This window comes from Physella acuta, unplaced genomic scaffold, assembly GCF_028476545.2.
Source record: "Physella acuta isolate Inbredline_101_S28 unplaced genomic scaffold, ASM2847654v3 ptg001280l, whole genome shotgun sequence".
NCBI classification, from domain to species: domain Eukaryota; kingdom Metazoa; phylum Mollusca; class Gastropoda; family Physidae; genus Physella; species Physella acuta.
Genome location: NW_026732795.1, coordinates 185,089 through 191,088, shown reverse-complemented (window position 1 = coordinate 191,088; position 6,000 = coordinate 185,089).

Here is a 6,000-nt window from a genome sequence, read left to right as displayed (position 1 = left end):
TATGTTACCGAGTCTATTTGCTTGTAGTGCTAAATGTTACCGATTTCACTGCTGACAGAGCCAAGTGTTACCGAGTGTATTTACTCGTGCTACCTTTGACCAGCACACAACATCGACCACAATATAGATACTCGGAAATGCAGGTTTACATTGATCTCTTTATTACATGAATCAATAGAAATGCTCCACATAAAAATGCATCAATGTTCCATAAGAATACAATGAACCAACTGACCCCCACTGTCCTCACTAGTCCTCACATAACAGAATGCACGTGTCCATAATTCCTATCCTCACATAACACAATACGTCTACCCCGTTCAGTAACCAACTTGATACTCCCCCGAAACACGTCTCTACAGTTCGGCTTTCCCTTCTCAACTGTCGCCTTCCCATATATCCCTTGTATTCGTAATCGTATTCGTATTCGTAATCGTAATCGTATTCGTAATCTATTCTAATCGTTGCATCAGAATATTAATTGCGCAGCTCTGTCGTACAGTCCGATTATTAGACCACCTGCACTATTACGTCAGACTGTGACTGCGCAGCGGCTTTGTCGTATTGCTTCCCAAAATACGCCGTGGCTTATCAGTCCAACACCTGTTGCATCAGACTTTAATACGTTCTTACAATAGTATGGTAACTACCCTAGTTACATCCACCCCCGCCTTTTTTTGTGTATTTTCAACCACAAACAACGCTTGGCAGGTGCACTCCTTCAATGTCAAACGCACCGCCGTAAAAAAAATTTATTGTTCCACTCACTGTCAATGTCGTCACATTCGTATAAGATTGACAGTTATCCCTTTTTCACTATCAAATGTGTCTACATCATATTCCTCAGACACAAAGCAGTTCTAGAATTCACATCCACCTCCGCCTTTTTTCGTTTGGTGTCTTCACCAGTTCACTTTGATAGCTTTTGAACAGTCTGTTCTCATCCCAGCGCGACCATGAAAGAATTGATGGTTGCTGACGAAAACTTTCGTATTCTTTCTGTTTCTCAAACTTCTCCGCGGACCACTTATCTGCTGTTCTAATGTCTCTCTGCTTCTGGGAGGACCGGGATTCTCATTGTTGCCGTTATCCTCCACTTGTGTATCGCTGTTGTGCTGTTGATGGTGACATGGTTCCGGGATGGGTATGAGAATTTCCGTGTAAGTTTCCGGTTCCCTAATTGTCTTAGGTTTCTTTGTGTGTAAATGCTCTTCTTGACTATGCCAATATTTCTTTAGTTGAGCAATATTCGCCCACCGATCCGGTTTGGTGTGATTGGTGGGTCTTATTTTAAAGGGGCCACCGGCTACTTTAGGCGTCTCCACGACTTGCCATATCTCCTGTCCCCAGAGGTCGTGGATTTTGTTTCTGCCTAATGGGTGGCTACGCAGTAATACTTTGTCGTTCAGTTGGAGTGGCGGGTCTTTTGTCTGTACCCGCGGTTCTCTTCGCCGTGCTTCATGTTCTAGTCTTCCTTGTACTACCCTGTACATTTCTCTTATTCGTCTCATATGTTCATTCACATATTCCAGTGCGGTGTATGAGCCAGTCATACTTTCCTTTTTTCCTAGGAACAAGTCAAGAGGGAGTCGAGCCTCCCGTTCGAACAGTAACATGTGTGGCGAAAAGCCGGTTGTGGCATGGGGGGTGCAGTTGTATAGATATACCAACTCTGGGAGAAAATCAGGCCAACGTTTTTTCTGTTCAGGTTCTAGAGTACGCAGCAAATCATGCATGCTGCGGTTGAACCGTTCGCACTGTCCGTTTCCTTTAGGATTATATGTGGTTGTTCTAGATTTGTTGATCCCGTAGTGGCTGCACAGTTGGTTAATTACTTCTGACTCGAAGGCCCTTCCTTGGTCAGAGTGTAATTGTATTGGTATGCCATATTTGGTGAACCAGTGTTCTATTAAGACCTTTGCCACTGTTTTGGCCGTCTGATCTCGTGTGGGCACCGCGACAGTCCATTTGGTGAATACGTCCGTCATCACCAACACATGTTCCGTCCCATCCGATGATTGCTCCAACGACGTAAAGTCCATAGCCACAATCTCTAGTGGTTTTGTCGCCAGTAGGTGTCCTGATGGCTGTCTCATTTTGACAACTGGCATTTTCGCATGCTGACACCTCACACAAGCCTCACAATGGCGTTTGACCTCCATCTCCATATTGGGCCAGTAGCACCTCCGTCGTAATATTTTGTGCGTCCTGTCCTGACCCTGGTGTCCCGCCCTGTCATGTGCCAACTTTAGCACTTCTTCTCGTAATTGTCCAGGCACCACCACCTGGTGTATTGTCCCGTCTATTTGGTCATAAATTCTCCGCATGAGAACACCATCCTTTATACTGAGACGGTCCCACTGACTCAGTAGTTTCTTTGTTTCTCGACCAAACTGTTCTCTTTCCCTTCTTCTTGGGAATTTTTGTTCCTGGACGTATTTCAATAGCGGCTGTAAGCCATTATCCGTTCTCTGGGCATCTCTTATCTCTTTGTGATTAAGGCAATTAAAATCACTGATGTCCATATGTCGGGGCTCTGTGGATGTGTGCTCCACCCCGGTCTGCCCGTTTTGCATCACTTGCACCCCGTGAGGGATATCTGTTGACGCTCTGACCTCACATATTCCTGTCAGCGTTTCTTCCTCATCGCCCGGTCTCTCGTAAGGATTTCTTGATAAAGCGTCCGCATTGCCATTGGACCGCCCCGGGCGATATTTTATCTCCAGGTCAAAGAGTGCCAATTCTGCTGCCCATCGCTGTTCGATGGATCCCAACTTTGCTGTCTGTAGGTGACTCAAGGGGTTATTGTCAGTGTATACCACACATTTAGCACCTAATAGATAGTCCCTGAATTTTTCAGTCACAGCCCATTTTAATGTCAAAAGTTCTAGTTTCATGGCGCTGTAATTTGTCATGTTCTTCTCTGATTCCTTCAGAGCTCGACTGGCATACGCAATAACCCTGAAACCTTGCTCCTGTTGTTGTGATAGCACAGCTCCCAGACCTTTAGAGCTGGCGTCAATTTCTAGCCGAAATGGTTTGTCAAAGTCCGCGTATCCTAATATCGGCGCCTCTGTCAAAGCCTTTTTCAGTAGCTTAAACGAGTTCAGGCATTCCTCAGTCCATAATTCACCTATCAGTTGTGTTTTGCCTTTCTTTTTCTCCTTACTGTGTTTCTTTGTCATTTTGTTTACCAAGTCATGCAACGGTGCGGCAATTTTTGCAAAACCAGGTACAAATTTTCTATAATAGGAAGCAAAGCCCAAGAATGATCTGACCTCTACTGTGGTTGCTGGCTGTTTCCATTCTTTAACAGCTGCAATTTTATCTGGGTCAGTGGCGATGCCATCCGACGAAATCACATAACCCAAAAAACGTACCGATTTCAGACCGAAGCAGCATTTGTCTGGGTTCAGCTTTACTCCTATCTCCCTAAGACGGAGAAACACTTGTTCTAATCTTTCTAGATGGTCCTCCCAAGTTTTTGAGTAAACTAGTATATCATCCAAGTACACCAACATTATTTGAAATAGAAAGTCACTCATAGCACTTTGCATTACTCGCTGGAATGTAGCAGGCGCATTAGTTAGACCAAACGGCATACGGGTCCACTCGTACAGTCCCAGTGGAGAAATAAATGCAGTCTTATGTTGATCGTTGGGGTGCATGGCCAATTTCCGGTAATCACAACACAGTCTTATCTCCCCTGACTTCTTTTTTACCACTACTATCGGTGCCGCATACGGGCTTGTGCTGGTTGTAATAATTCCCTTTTTCAGAAGATAGTTCAGGTGTGCTTTCACCGCAGAGTAGTGACTTGGTGGTAATCTTCGATAAGGTTGCGCCACAGGCTTGTCTTGTAGTAAGGGTATCTGGTGTTTTATTACTTCCGTGTACCCCAAATCACCCTCGTACGAGGCAAATATATCCCTGTACTTATTCAGTAATTCATTTAATTTTGGGTCCTCAGTTTCCGGGAATGTATATGATCGGCCATCCTCTTTCTTCACCTCGGCCGTCACATTGACCGACCTAATTGTTACTTCATTACTGCTGGTATTGATCAGTTCGATGCACTGTGCCGACCTTTGTACCTCGACGTTCTGTGGTACTCCTACCAGAGTGTTAGGCGGTATAAAAATTTCCTCATCCAATACATTTGCCACTAACCCTAGAACCAGTCCATTTTCCGCTGATGTGTATGTCCGCAGTAACACGACGCCTGCCCTCAGTGCGGCGCCACATGGTTCTATCATCACATCACCATTCACGCTTCTATCACCAATTTGTAATGTGATTGCCTTGACCGTGTTTGCCGGGACTGATATCCTTCCTCTGGTCTTGGCAAACCTGGCCAACTTGGATCCCCGACCTGGTGTGGTCGATCCGACAATATTTGTAAGAAATTCTGGCAACTGGCCAAGAATATTCATGCCCAACAGGCAAGGTATATTTGACACATTTGTCTCTAGGTTGTGTTTCGTAACGAACACCCCAACCTGCTTCAACCTATGTCCCGCCACCACGACATCCGCCAGAAAATAACCACAGTATGGAATGGTTAATCCATTAGCTGCCGTCAGGCGCATGCATGTGTCAGACCTTAACCTATGGTCTTTTCCTTTCATCCATTTGGTGTAAAATTGTTCCGTAATTGTCGTCACCTGGGAGCCTGTATCCACAATTGCTTTCACCGCGATGTCCCCGATCGTAATCATCGTTTCGGGACAGACTCCCATCATTTTGTTTCTTGGGCCATAACCTCGCCGCTCTGTAGCCTTGACCTGCCCTACAGAGGGCGATCGTTTCACCGGACAGTACCGTGCCATATGTCCGGGTTGTGAGCAGGACAGGCAGATTGGTCGACCGTCAGCTGTCCACTGGAGTGATGGACCAGCAGGTCGCGGCTGTCCAACCCGTCTATGTTTTGTCCCGTTTTTGCCCTGATTCTCTGCTGTTGACCTGCTTTCTAACCTCTCCAATCGTTGGTCAACCTTATCCAGGTGGGCCAACAGTTGAGCCATCATGGTTTCCATCGTGCCGGTCCCTGTGGGTGGGGATTGTTTCTGTTCCGGCACAGAGACTTTGTCTACCGAACAGTTCGATTGGTCCTCATCCTCGGACCTGCGGATCGCTGAGTTCCTGACCTGAAGGAAGGTCAACTGTGGGTCTTTGTAGACCTCTTCTCTTAAATCTCTCCTTAAGATAGGGGTTGCTAGCCCCTCGATGAAATGGTCCCTCAGCAGGCGCACATCAATGTCGGGTGTTTTACCCTTTACCGCATCAAAGGCCCTGTTCATTCGGTGTGAATATTCCATCACACTCTCCGCCTTTTTCTGCTTTAAGCCTACGAACCCCGATAGCAGCTGCGATCCCGACCGTCTCTCCCCAAAGGTCTCCATAATTAGATCTAGCACCTTATCTGGATCTGTTTGGATGGTTTTATCGTGGCATTTGACCTCTGCCCTAACCGTCTCTCCTATACTGCCCATCAACAATCTTAATCTTTCCTCTGGTGCCATGTATCTCGAGACCCAGGCAGCCATGACCTCTTCACTGAACCTGTTGGTTAAGGTTGGATCACCGTCCCCGTAAAATTTGTTGATGTGGGACTCTCTGGGCAGGACCACAACATGGGTCTGCTTCTTGTCCAGAGTAGACATTCTAATTTTAATTCTTTGAGTAAAAAAAAAAGACCTTTCCTACCGTGTATGTAAGAATACTTTTTCCTGTTCCTGAATGTCCGAATTCACACACACGAAACACAGTTATTAACTAGGTTGACAATGGGTGCCCTAGCGGCTGGTCTAGTTGAATTCTTCTGCTCGACAACGCCAAATGTTACCGAGTCTATTTGCTTGTAGTGCTAAATGTTACCGATTTCACTGCTGACAGAGCCAAGTGTTACCGAGTGTATTTACTCGTGCTACCTTTGACCAGCACACAACATCGACCACAATATAGATACTCGGAAATGCAGGTTTACATTGATCTCTATTA